Here is a 14,527-nt window from a genome sequence, read left to right on the forward strand (position 1 = left end):
CCAGGTAAGAGGTAATTCAGGGTATTTATGTGTACCGGTATTTTCACAGGCTGATAGTTCACAAAATATTTCACAATTGGTTCTGTGTTGAGATATGAAGGGTGCGTATACAACCAAAATCACAAGTGTATGGAATTTGCCCACTCATGACGTATGAAATTATTCTAATTTAGTAAATTTAGCTGTCTTGAACATGTGGACTTATAACTTCTGCCTCGCAAATGCAGTCGCACGTGGACAAGCCAAGCGCACCACTGTGACTTCAGAAACTGAAGCAAATAATGCACTGCTAATAATGTCAGTCCACTCATGAAGTATGGTTTAGCATACTTGTACCGGTAATTGCATTTTATTCAAACATCCCTCTATACTAATTACTGCAAACAGATTTTACAGCACCATGTAGAAAGTACACTGTTGTACCTTTACTATGTATGTATATGAAACTCTGGTTTCGAAAAGGCGTGAATTTATACCCAGAATTTCTGATGCTTATTGTCTTGACATGTGATGGTTAATCATCTCTCTTTTCTTCATATATGTGTTGATGGTAATTAAATGACACTTGTTATGCTAGATTGTATTCTGCAACTTTTCTGAGCTTTTTTCCACCATCCTAGCAAGGTCAAGTTTTCTATCATGTTGTCTAATATGATCTACTGTCAAATATTGAAAATCCCTTGTTATTGCATGTCTGCCATGATGCATGTGACAGGAAGTTTGGTGTTACCGTATTCCTCCGATTCTAAAACCCCGCTCGTTTATAACGCCCCCCGGGATTATTATATCGATTCGTAATTGGTCGTTAGTTCGTTTGTAACGCCCCCCCCCGGGGAGGGTACACCCAAATTCTGACTGGAACAATAGAGCCATTGTCATGTAATGAGACAAGGATATCCGAGACAACCTACGTTGCTTATCAAAGTCACAAACAAGTTCCAAAGTGAAGTATCAAACCTCAAAACAAGCACACTATTGTTTGGTGTTGGAACATGTCAATCGGGAACGGTTCTATTGTTCCTGGCGATACAATTCCACTTGCCAATTGGATTTCGCTACGTAAATGAACATTAAAAGAGTTAGATTTTTGAGCGTCTCGATCTAGTACAATGCCGTCTTTTCGTCACTGTCATTTTGCTAACGTCAAAATAAGCAGATTTTTGAACATCTTAATCAAGTAGGAATCGAATATTTTGATGCCATTTGGCGACCATAACATGAGCATTACGATAGTCGGGTTTTTGAACGTGTCGATCAAGTACGATTCGCTCATTTCACGTGGTGAAAAAAATCGTTCCTTTCCACTGGTATCGGGAATGCGCTCGACGGAACTGAAGACATCATGATGTCCGAGGAGATTCCGGTACTCGATGATGACTTATCATATGAAGCCGTAGGACTCGTGTTTGATGACAAGGGGAAGGTAAGGAATATAGACTTCGACGAGTTTGACTTCGATGAAGAGGGCAATTGTATCGACAAACGCGACATCCGAAGTTTCTTCCGCGCATGAACTGAAAATACTTTGAATTTCTTTCTTTATGTTTTATCAATTTTGTACATTTTTTTCTCATGTTATAAATATATTTATTGTTTGGACGGCATTTCTTGCTTGTGTGTGCCCTTTTCCTGAACTAGTCCCGGCAATGAGTAGGCGATAGTGTTATAGATTTTCAAGATTATGCATGCTTTCGAAGTCTTGCGAGGGAAAAATACCAAACTTCATAAACGGCCGTATACACTTACAGTTAGAACAAAAACGTGCATGTTCGTATCATTCCGAACACATGATTAAAGATGACTGAATTCCACATCAAGAGACATTTCGTTCATCGATACAAATAAATAAAAAACTTCAAGGTTTTATTGCCAAAAATTCAATTCATCAAATTGTAAGCATATTGGCGTAGCAATCTTTCGTCTCGGCCAGCCTTCCGATTCGATGCTTCAACACTTTATCAGTTCGAGCCTAGCACCTGCCTTTTCATAAGATCATATTTCGTTTCGAGATACGGTTAGACTTTTTGAAACTACCGTAGGAGCAAAATAATAAACTCAAAACATGTAATTGATCATTTATTTTAAGGAGTACGCTAATTGAAAATCGTAATATAGAAAACATCGGACGGACACCGTGTACCACACTGTATGCATGTGCTGAACAGAATTTTACCCTGACCTCATGCACGTCACTGACACCTTTGACCTATTGCGTGAATTGACCAATCACAGCCAGCGGAACTTTAGGGACTTTCCCTTTACTCCTTGTCTGACCTTTTCGGCCATGCTATGCATTGCTATGGGGAGCTAGCTACTGCTGGAGCGTACTTGTTGCAACGAAGTATCGTGGTGATTATCTATACACGAAATACGAAGATTTATTGCTATCGTATTTTTTAGCAAAAGAGGGTATGGCAAATACGCTAAATTTCAAAGCTTGTCGATCTCCATTAATTTATACCGTACAGATTCGACTGTCAGTATCGACGCAGCATGGCCATGAGTCGATATCACAAAGTATGAGTTGTCTGCTATGGAAAGCCGTCACTGTCTTAGGGAGGTGTTTCCAACTCAATAATGTGCATTGGCATCATTATTATACCATTAACATTATGATGATGTTCATTTACTCTATCGTGATGCCGATTTACATAATAGTGATGACCATTTACATCTTGATGATGTCCATTTACATTATGATGATGTCCATTTACATTATGATGATACCCATTTACATTATGATGATGTCCATTTTCATTATGATGATACCCATTTACATTATGATGATACCCATTTACATTATGATGATGTCCATTTACATTATAATGAAGGTAATTAACATTTTGATGATGTCCATTTATATTATGATGATGTCCATTTACATTATGATGATGTTCATTTACATTATGATGATGGGCATTTACGTTATGGTGATGTCCATTTACATTATAATGATGGTAATTAACATTTTGATGATGTCCATTTATATTATGATGATGTCCATTTACAGTATGATGATGTTCATTTACATTATGATGATGTCCATTTATATTATGATGATGTCCATTTACATTATGATGATGTCCATTTATATTATGATGATGTCCATTTACATTATGATGATGTTCATTTACATTATGATGATGTCCATTTACATTATGATGATGTTCATTTACATTATGATGATACCCATTTACATTTTTGTGATGGGCATTTACATTATGATGATGGGCATTTACATTTTGATGATGTCCATTTACAGTATGATGATGTTCATTTACATTATGATGATATCCATTTATATTATGATGATGTCCATTTACATTATGATGATGTCCATTTACATTATAATGATGGTAATTAACATTTTGATCATGTCCATTTATATTATGATGATGTCCATTTACAGTATGATGATGTTCATTTACATTATGATGATGTCCATTTATATTATGATGATGTCCATTTACAGTATGATGATGTTCATTTACATTATGATGATGTCCATTTACATTATAATGATGGTAATTAAAATTTTGATGATGTCCATTTATATTATGATGATGTCCATTTACAGTATGATGATGTCCATTTACATTATGATGATGTTCATTTACATTATGATGATGTCCATTTACATTATGATGATGTTCATTTACATTATGATGATACCCATTTACATTATTGTGATGGGCATTTACATTTTGATGATGTCCATTTACACCATGATGATGTCCATTTATATCATGATGATGTCCATTTACATTATAATGATGGTCATTTACATTTTGATGATGTCCATTTACATTTTGATGATGTCCATTAACATTATAATGATGTTCATTTACATTATGATGATGTCCATTTACATTATGATAATGTCCATTTACATTATGATGATGTTCATTTACATGATCATGATAATCATTTACATATGATGATGCTCATTAACTTTATGGTGATACCCTTTTATATCATGATTTTACCCATTAACATCATGATGATGGGCATTTACATCATGATGATATCCATTTACATCGTGGTGATGGGCATTTACATTATGATGATACCCATTTACATCGTGGTGATGGGCATTTACATTATGATGATACCCGTTTACATTATAATGATGCCCATTTAAATTATGACGATGCCTATTTACATTATGATGATGCTCATCAACTTTATAGTGATGGCTATTTGTATACCATGATAATTATTGACACAATGTTTATTCTAAATTTCAATATAAAGGAAAATGAGGGCAACTCCACACATCGGCCCTACCAAGTTTGTTTAATATTACGATATGGTGAATAAAAGGATCATTGCATTTATTTTGTGTTGAATACATGGCGAGAAATCGGTGAATCGATAGTGCTTTGTGATCTGGGTCCCCAGTAAACCGGTTTGTTGATTGAGTGATTCGTCTTAACGGTGTTTCGGAACCAAAAATGGGGTTCCTTCATCAGTCGCTCTCTTGTTTTGTATTCCCTCCGCTTGGTTGTGTGATGAAGTCATCTTCGTCCTCGAGGAGAAGCCAGATTCGTTATTGAGAGAGTTAGCCACTATTGACTGACTCTATAGTGAGCGATCGGGTGTGTGGTGTCATATTATAATTAACATGACCCAGCATCGACCGGAATTCCTGGACGCTCATAAGGATTTTTGTTTTAGGGCATATTTTGAGCGTTGCTAGTGCTCGTTATGTTAACAGTAAATTTGTACGATTAGTTTGTTTTAGACAATTAAATCGATCATCCGAACTTTTGGTTTTGTGTCAATTTTTCATGGACTTGGTAATAGATTTCGGGTCAATATTGGTGCCTGCTTTCCGGTGTTTGAAAAGCATGTTGTGAAAGGCTGTTTCGAGAAATAATCTTATTTCTCTGTGTTTAGCCATTCCCAGGTTTCATGGTTTCGTTAACAATATGTGCTGTAAACGGCCTTTGAAATCGGTTTGGTCTGAGGAGAGTATTGGTTTATTTAATTCATGCCGCCAACTTTGATTACTTTAATATGGCAGCTTTATCAGTTTTTGATTTTCTTTGCCAGATGCTGTTTTTTGTATTGATCAGCAATCTTTTTAGCTTGGTTGATTGCAGTACCAATTCGATGACAGATTGCATCTTGGTTTTATACGATAAGTTGTGGCATAAAATGGAGACACAAAAAAAACAGATTCCCCGTTGTTAAAACCGCTATCGTGAAACATTTTAACTGTTTGAGCGATATGGGCAAAGTTTGTTTGAATTAACTCACCGGACTTTTCGGTTGTCGTTCCGGATATCGACGGAATGCTTACTCCTTCACATGTTGGTCAAAGTTACATAACGAGCATGATTTTGTAAGAAGGATTTGTTTTAGATGCTCGTTTTATAGACCATGAGGAGTGTCGTTAGAAAACGACTCGAGGGTTGATCTTAGAAGTAAGCTCAGCTGCAGTAATTTTCAGTTCACTCTCCTGTGTTGATAGAGTCCTCCCTTATGTGCTCAGTTTAAGCGAGTAGGCCGTACATACGGAGACATCGCTATCTGTGCTCGTCTCAAACTGTTTGAGCTTGTTCTATTTGTAGCAAGGGAGGATGTGATTACTGGTTTGAGTATATTTATATTACGTCAACGTCAAAGTGGACCGTTATCTGATAGGTTAATTGGTTTCAGGCACTAAACTTTGATGAAGTTTATTTTGTCCCAATGGTTTCCGTGTAAGAGCCATGGTTAAAATATGAATATATTTTTACACAAAGATAATGGTTGAAATGATCCGTGTATTTGCTGGTTTTTTTTTACTACGTTACATATGAGGTAGTCGATGGATACCCCGGAGGGTAGTCTCGTGTTTGCTAGCCCTCGACTTAGATCACAAACGATCTTTTCATAAAATGGAGTGTCCATGCTTGTAAAGTTACCTAAGAAAGCAATCAATAGTGACAATGACGCTATTTCCAGGGCGCCGGAGGGCTAGCGCCTACTACTAATGTTGGGGGCTTTTGGCGGAAATCGGCTCATAGCCAGTCAACATGGGAATAAAGTTGTTGACCTTGACCCCCAACACTTGTGTCTGTCTGTATGTTATCAGTATAGGCACAGGCAACAATAATACTTGTTTTATTGTAGTTTAAATGGGCCGGGTTCGAGACTGTGAGTGGGACGGTCTACGGACGAGGCTACCTACACTATAGGGAAAAAGTGCGTGACTAGAGCGAGAAACTGACGCTTTCTCGCAATCGGTGAGAATCTGTTCTTATTCTCACCGCTGTCGGTGAGAAAATTTTAATCTCCACTGAAGATTGATGAGAAATGCACTCCTTGGCGAGAATCAAGTGTGAGAACAAATTCTCACTAAGTACAGCGAGAATTTAAATTCACTAGCGAGAATCATAAAGACTCGCCGTTCATTGGCGAGAATCATAAAGACTCCGAAAGGCGAGTCTTGATGATTCTCGCCAGTGACTTTCAATTCTCGCTGTACTTAGTGAGAATTTCCATTCTCACCGGTGAGAATTTGTTCTCACACTTCATTCTCGCCAAGGAATGCATTTCTCACCAATCTCCAGTGAAAATTAGAATTTTCTCACCGCTTAAGAACAGATACTCACAGATTGCGAGAAAGTGTCAGTTTCTCGCTCTAGTCACGCACTTTTTACCTATAGTGCTAATAGTTGATCAGAACTGGCTTCAACCCTAGAGCGTTCCCCACCCTCCCTCCCTACCCTAATAGCTTGCAATTGATTGATTTTTTTTTCTCTCTCTCTCTTCTCTTTCCTTTCGGCTTTGTCGTCTTTAGAGTATGTATCTTATTACGCGTAGAGTGGAGTCAATTATCTTGTTCACATTGGCAACCCAACTGAAATTTGGGCCGACGCAAAATAATTGTCCTTTTGGGATTAAATTTGGTCCGTGTCCACACTTACCGGTACCAGAATTAGGGCCGACGTAACTTTACCTTCCTTTGTGACCTCTGACCTGTCAAAGTTCAAAATGGCGCATTTGAATATGGCACGCTGTTTCTACTGTTCATGATTTTCCTGTGTTTTTACGCACAAGAAGGGCAAATATGACTACCACTCACCCTTTTAATCACCGGAGAGACCTTAACCATTTATTGGATGAGCATATGGTATATATAAGACCGCGGTGGAGAAATAACCAGTGCGCGGCATTTTTGACATGCCTCTCTAGTCTATTACGTGCACTGTGGAATCGAATGACATGGTCTCGTTTGCGGAACAAAGGTTGGTGGGAAGTTCAGCGTACATGGGATGATATTAAACTGTAAAGACTGGATTGAAAACTTTCGATAGGTGTAAACTTTAGTTTCAAACGTCGTTTGTTTTGTGCGAATAGTGTGACTAGTTCAACTTCGATCCATAGCGGAGGCCTGGTCAACTGGGACCAGGGCCGACGTAACGTGTCCACACTGGAGATTTGCGTCGGACCAAATTTTGCGTCGGCCCTGAGTCGGCCCTGAACCCCCCCTTCTAACCGGGACCAAACTGAGTCGGCCCAGGGCCGACTCAGCGTGTCCACATTGGTTTTTTACGTCGGCCCCGGCCCTGGTCGGGACCTGGGCCGACGCAAAGTCGTCAGTCTGAACGTACCAAATGTCATTGTCGCTAATAAATGAGTCCATCACTCCATGTAGTCGTCGGACCGCCATATCTCCTTCTCCGATTGCGGTTTTTCTCTGTCACAGTGAAACAGGACCTGCGTCTGTTGTTGGAATCTTGGCTTAAGTGTTTGCAGAGATAACTCTCTCAAGATACTATCCATTCTTACTGGATACTGTGTTGAGTATTACTGTCGATCTCCGACAAACGTTTCAGCTAGTTTAAACGAATGCGCATGTCTAAGATTTCGCATGGGGTTCTGGGAAATTTGACCATCATAACGAAGTAAATGGCCCACATAACGAAGTAAATGGCCACCATAACGAAGTAAATGGCCCACATAACGAAGTAAATGGCCACCATAACGAAGTAAATGGCCCCCATAACGAAGTAAATGGCCCCCATAACGATGTGATAGAGCATCACCACAAATTGTACGGACATCATCATAAAGTTATGAACACTATTTGTAAATAGGTATCATCATGACACAAATATGGATCATAATGATATAAATGGACATCACAAACATGTGAATGGCCGTCATCATAATGTAAATGGACATCACCACTATGTAAATGCCCATAATCATAACGTCATTCGGTATCATCAAGATGAAAATGGACAGCATTACAATGTAAATGGACATCATCATAATGTAAATGGTATCATGATAATGTAAATGCCCATCATCACGATGTAAATAGACATCATCATAATGTGAATGCACATCATTATAATGCAAATGGACATCATCATAATGTAAATGGACATCATCATGATATAAATGGACATCACCATGATATAAATGGACATCATCATTATGTAAATGGACATCATCATTATGTAAATGGACATCATCATAATGTGAATGCACATCATTATAATGCAAATGGGCATCATCATAATGTAAATGGACTTCATCATGATATAAATGGACATCATCATGATATAAATGGACATCACCATGATATAAATGGACATCACCATGATATAAATGGACATCATCATGATATAAATGGACATCACCATGATATAAATGGACATCATCATTATGTAAATGGACATCATCATAAGGTAAATGGACATCATCATGATATAAATGGACATCACCATGATATAAATGGGCATCATCATTATGTAAATGGGCATCATCATAATGTAAATGGACATCATCATCATGTAAATGGACATCATTATAATGTACAAGGGTGTCATCATAATGTAATTGCCCATCATCATTACGTAAATGCCCATCATTATGATGTAAATGGACATCATCATTATGTAATGCCCATCACAATGATATAAATGGGCATCATCATAATGTAAATGGACATCATCATAATGTTAAAGAGTATCAGCATAATGTAAATGGACATCATCACGATGTGAATGGACATCATCATAATGTAAATGGACATCATCACGTTGTAAATGGACATCGCTATTGTGTAAATCGGCATCACAATAGAGTAAATGAACATCATCATAATGTTAATGGTATAATCATAATGCCAATGCACATTGTTGGGTTGGAAACAGCTGCCTAAGACAGTGACGGCTTTCCATAGTCTGCAGCACTCACGTGAATAACAAAACATGGGCAGAAAATTTGCATAATATTGCATCAATTAGCATAAATTAACTGCGGTGTTCGATTTTGCTTTGACATCCGTTTATACAACCCCCACATGTTTTCCCTCACCTTTGGTTCTGAAAGGGGGTTTTAGAATCGGAGGAATACGGTATATGCCAAAACATAAAACTTGATACAGTTTCATTTGTTGTCAGAAAGTAACAGACATTGTACTAGTTTGGCAACTGTTTCTAAATGCTACAGGTACTAAATTGCCTCCCATTGTATGTTGATCCACATTTGCATGTATGTTAATTCTGCTGGCAAAATGTAAGTTCCGGTCTACAAGCAGTAGATCTATGTTAATCTGTAGACTACAGTTCAACTAAAACACTTTTGACCTTATTGTCCCTTTCAGGACTCCCATCACTGCAAAAGATGTGACCCAAACTGTAACACACTACCATTTGATAGTGACCAGGTTAGTTTTGAAAATAAAACATTTGACAAATAATTATATCATGTATTGGACAACATGTCTGACTGTTTTTGTGATCCACAAGATGTATAACTGGCGTTTATTTTTTTGGTGAACATAAAGCGAAAACAGTTATTTAAACTGGATTATTTCCTTTGTTCTCTCTATGTGGTTGCCATGGCTTTAAAACAGAACATCACTAGCAACAGCTCCACAAAATCTTAATTTATAGAACTTACCAAAAAACAAATGGTGAAATGGTTTGGTCAGCTTAACTAATATATTTCGAACAGATTTCTGTGTTTTTTCCCTAAATGACTAGCATAACCAGGGTTCTCCACAAAGGGATTTAGAGGGATGGGCCACCCCTATGTTTTTGGATCATATATAATGTTAATACCCAACAAAAGAAAACATTATCAAAATAAAAGAGTGTGTAAATAATGCATTGTCATGCGAATTAGCCGCCCCTTGAGATTTCTCAGCTGTGGAGAACACTGATAACGTTTTCAGATTCAAGCATTTTGGGACCTATAGCTCTGACTTTGTAAGTGCTGCAATCCTTGGGATTGAGTGTTTTTCTGCTTTAAATTGATTTCTTGTACTGAAATATGAATAAAAGATTGATTATTGAGTAATTATTAATGTTATTGTGATGTATGGTATACTGTTAGTCTGCATGACTTCTGACATTAATTATTATCTTATTCAATTTTTACTTTCAGATTAAGGATAGCAGGCCAGTAAACATCTCCAGATGGTCAAAATTACTTACCCAGGCAGACAAGCCCCAGTTCATTAACATGAATCATTTTAGTTATTCTAAAAACACTGTAATTGCTAAGGGTTCTTTTGGAAGTGTTATTTATTTAGGGTTTCTGAAAAAACCAAAAGACCATACTGCAGTAGCAATTAAACGGATAAATTTAGAAAGTTCATTTGAAGATAACAAGTTGGTCAATGTTTTGATGACTTCTAAGGCAGCTGAGCATGTGTTAGTACCTCTGGCAATTGAAAAAACAGATGATTTTATCTATTTTGTCATGCCACTCATGGAGTACAACTTAAGTGAGGTAGTTGAAGATAGACTATCTTCATTTTATCCAAGTGATGGAGTGCAGCTGAAAATGGCAACTCAGTTTTTGACAGGGTTACTGGAACTGCATCAACTTGGAATTATACACAGGGATCTCAAACCAAGTAATATCCTCCAAGGTATGCTACTTTCAATCTTTAGGCTGACCTTTTCATACATGGAAATTGAAACTGCAAGTGCAGTGTTACATCTCGACAGGGGATATGGGGATTCCCCTCTCTTGGCACCCTAGTAATTTGTCAAGGGGGAAGTATATAGCCAGCCAGCCCCCTGAAATTGTGCAGTCACACCTTAGGCAAGTAGAAACAGAGTAGAACACACAAACTGGTTAAATCCCCCACCATGGTTTGTCCCAAATCCATTGTTTTCTATGGTAAAGTTGGACCTGTATACAGGGAACTAGGGGTGAAAGGATTAAAATTTTCTTGCATAAGGGATAAACCCCCCTTGTTAATGGCATATCCTAGATGGAACACTACTACCAGCGATAGCCAACACAGAATAATGAGATCATTGTGGCGTATGTACAGAATTGTCTCATGGAAAGTACAGTATGTTTTCTGATTGGCATTTGCAGAGAAATTTAGAAATACTGGTGTTTCTCCCAGGATTTCAAAAAGTTGGACACAGTGACCCGTGGAAGTTAAAATAAGGGATCAATTTAGCCAGGGAAGCGACCATACTGACTGGTGGAACCGTGTTACGAATAGTAACCCCTCCCAGAATATTTTGAATTTTTTCAAACTATGTGACTATTTGATGGTGCCTCATAACTTATGGCAGGAATAAATTAATTAAATGTTGACTTGAATGGTAGGATTAAACTGGTGATACATAACTGATTTGCCATGTTGATGCAGGACAGCCAACTGGCATCTATATTAGGCCTTACGTCTAAATCAATTTGAAGATTACTAGGAATTGCTAGCACGGTTACATATTTTGCAACGTCTCAGATATGGCATGTTCTGGCCAATCAAATTCAAATTGTTTGTGGTAGGAAGCAGTTCATATCTGGGAAAATTTTGCAACTAGTTGTTACTGAATACACAATGTTCTGGCCACTGTAAAACAAATTGAGTGCATTTTTGTGTGTTGCACAAAGATTACACATTGATAATGGCGTGAAAAAGAATGGACTCTGGGCCATTGAAACGTAAGTGTCCTAAAGTTGTCCTCACGTGATAAATACCGTATATTGCGACCCCTATGACCCACGCCTGGTATATTGGCAGGCCATTTGTTTTATTTTTGGGTCAAAGACACGAGGTCCAGCTCTTTGTGAACCCTGAAATACACTGTGTGTTGCTTATGCATTTGTGCTTCCCTTCACACAGATATACATGGTGATCTGAAAATTGCAGACTTTGGAATTAGCAACTACTACTACGCCATGGTATGGCCACTTATCAGACGGTTATACAGAGAGGAACGCTATGCTGGATGTCTTCAGAGATGATAATAAACAAACTAGTGTAAAAAAGTCTGCAGATGTTCAGGTAAGTTTGTGTACTTTTACTCAAGAGGTTATAGATTCAGCTCATTCGGGATCTCCAATGACTAGTTTGCAAAATGCATGCAGGTGTGAAGAAATTTGATGACATATGCTTTTGATTATTACTAATTCTTGCATTGATTCCGATGACTGTATATCAGACCATTTCAATGATTTTTAGCTCCCATATGCTATATATCTATATAAAGCAATGGAAGCTATTCTTATAAGCTTGGATAAAAGTCTGTATGTCCGTATGTATATCTGTCAACATAAAAAATATGAAAACCGCTGCACATTTCATCTTGACATTTGGTGTGTAGATGGATGGTTGGTTGTAGATGGAATTTTTTTCAAATGAATTTGTCATTGCCAAAATACACAAATTAAGTGGCAAAATGTAAAATTGATAAAAATTGAAATTCTTAACAAAACAGGTCATTTTGCTTTAAAATTGCTCTATGAGTACCTTAAGTAGACCTCATACAATTTTCTTCATCAAGAGTCACAATATCCGGAATTACATATTTTCATGTCATTTTTGTTTAAAGTCTTCTTTTCTGAAACTGCAAGTCTAATTGATTTGAAACTCGGTATGGAGGTTCCTAGTGGTGATCTCAATCATTGGTTGAAAGTGTGGTGCAATTAGAATAATTGTATTTGTGGGGCAATTATGCCATTTTTGGTCAAAAAAAACATCGTCTCCGAAACCACAAGTATGATGATAGAGGTTCCTAGTGGTGACCTCAGTCAGATTTGTTCTAATTGTGGTAAAATTTGCGTAATTGTATTTTTGTCAGTTTTCCAATTTTTGGCCAAAAATTTCTTCATCATTTAAACCATGGGTTGATGGTTTGAAACTTGGTATATAGAGCTTTAGGAGTGAACTCAAACAGATACATTCAAATTTCGTAAAATATTCATATTTCTTTTTTATAAATTTTTCCCATTTTTGGGCCAAGAAGTTTAGAATTCCGTAGACTGATTTTTTAAGCACTTCACCATGGCCTATGTTACTCAAATTTGTTTTGGTTATTAGAAAGCAATTCTGATCAAATGGGAGCGACATCATCTTATTGGTTAAGTATTTTTGACAAACAAAATGATTGTCTGGACAGTTTACCTGTGGTTGACTATATCACAACTCATGTTGATGTCATCATTTGAATTCTTGTAAGTATCACAGCAGAGTTATATTGGCTGCTAGGTCTCTTGTTATTGAATGTCATTCTCATACTCTTTCAGATCGCAGGCTGTATACTATACTACATTTTTAGTGATGGCCATCACCCTTTTGAAGATAGCGTTCCATATCATTTGAGGCCAGAGCTAATTATGATAAATATGTCAAATGGTACTCCCAAACTTATCCACTGTGTACCTAACCTTCAATGGACAACTGACTTGATGTTAACCTATGATTCACAAAGATCCTGAAAGAGGCCTTCGATAGAAGCTTGTTTGAATGCATTGGGTAAGTTGATAGACAGGCCTGCAAGTACAATGAGCTTTTGCAGTTGGTGGTGATAAGCACTGTGTGTCAACCAAATATGAACTTTAATAAAATCATAAAAATATAAACGTGGTCAACATTCTCTGTGGAATAAAAAAAAAACTAGACATTTGGGCTCAAAGGCATTGCAGACAGCCTATTTAAATTTTTAAAAATGGTCAAGTAGGAAGAAGTTAGGGAGTCCTTGGTGTATTAACTATGGCAGAGGTCCCCTAGGCCTTTGATAAATGTTTGAAATGGGAAAACAGTTTTTTACTGTATTTCAGGAAAGTTTGACAAGGCAGTGCTTTCATTCAGAGTGAGTGACTGCTATTGTGAATGTTTTTTTAGTCCCCATGGACACCGTCCGGGGGGACTTATAGGTTTGGTCATGTCCGTTGGTGCGTCCGTTCATGCAGAAATCTCAGAGATGCAAAGAAATGATTTCATTCAAACTTATTAAAAGGATTATTTCATATGTCATACAGATGCAAGTCGATTTGTTTTGTGATATGATCCAATATGGCCGCCAGGCGGCCATTTTATTTCGATTTTTTTCATGTACAGAGCCATAACTCGGACATGTTTCAACTGATTTTATTCAAAGTTGGTACAAGGAGATAGACTATTATCATACACATGCATGCCAATTTGTTATGTGATACAATCCAATATGGCTGACATGCAGCCATTTTGTTACAATGTTTTCATGTACTGAGCAATAATACTCAGACATGTATCAAGAGAATTTATTTAAAGTTGGTACAGGGAGAT

Source organism: Ptychodera flava, chromosome 11, assembly GCF_041260155.1.
Source record: "Ptychodera flava strain L36383 chromosome 11, AS_Pfla_20210202, whole genome shotgun sequence".
Classification (NCBI taxonomy): domain Eukaryota; kingdom Metazoa; phylum Hemichordata; class Enteropneusta; family Ptychoderidae; genus Ptychodera; species Ptychodera flava.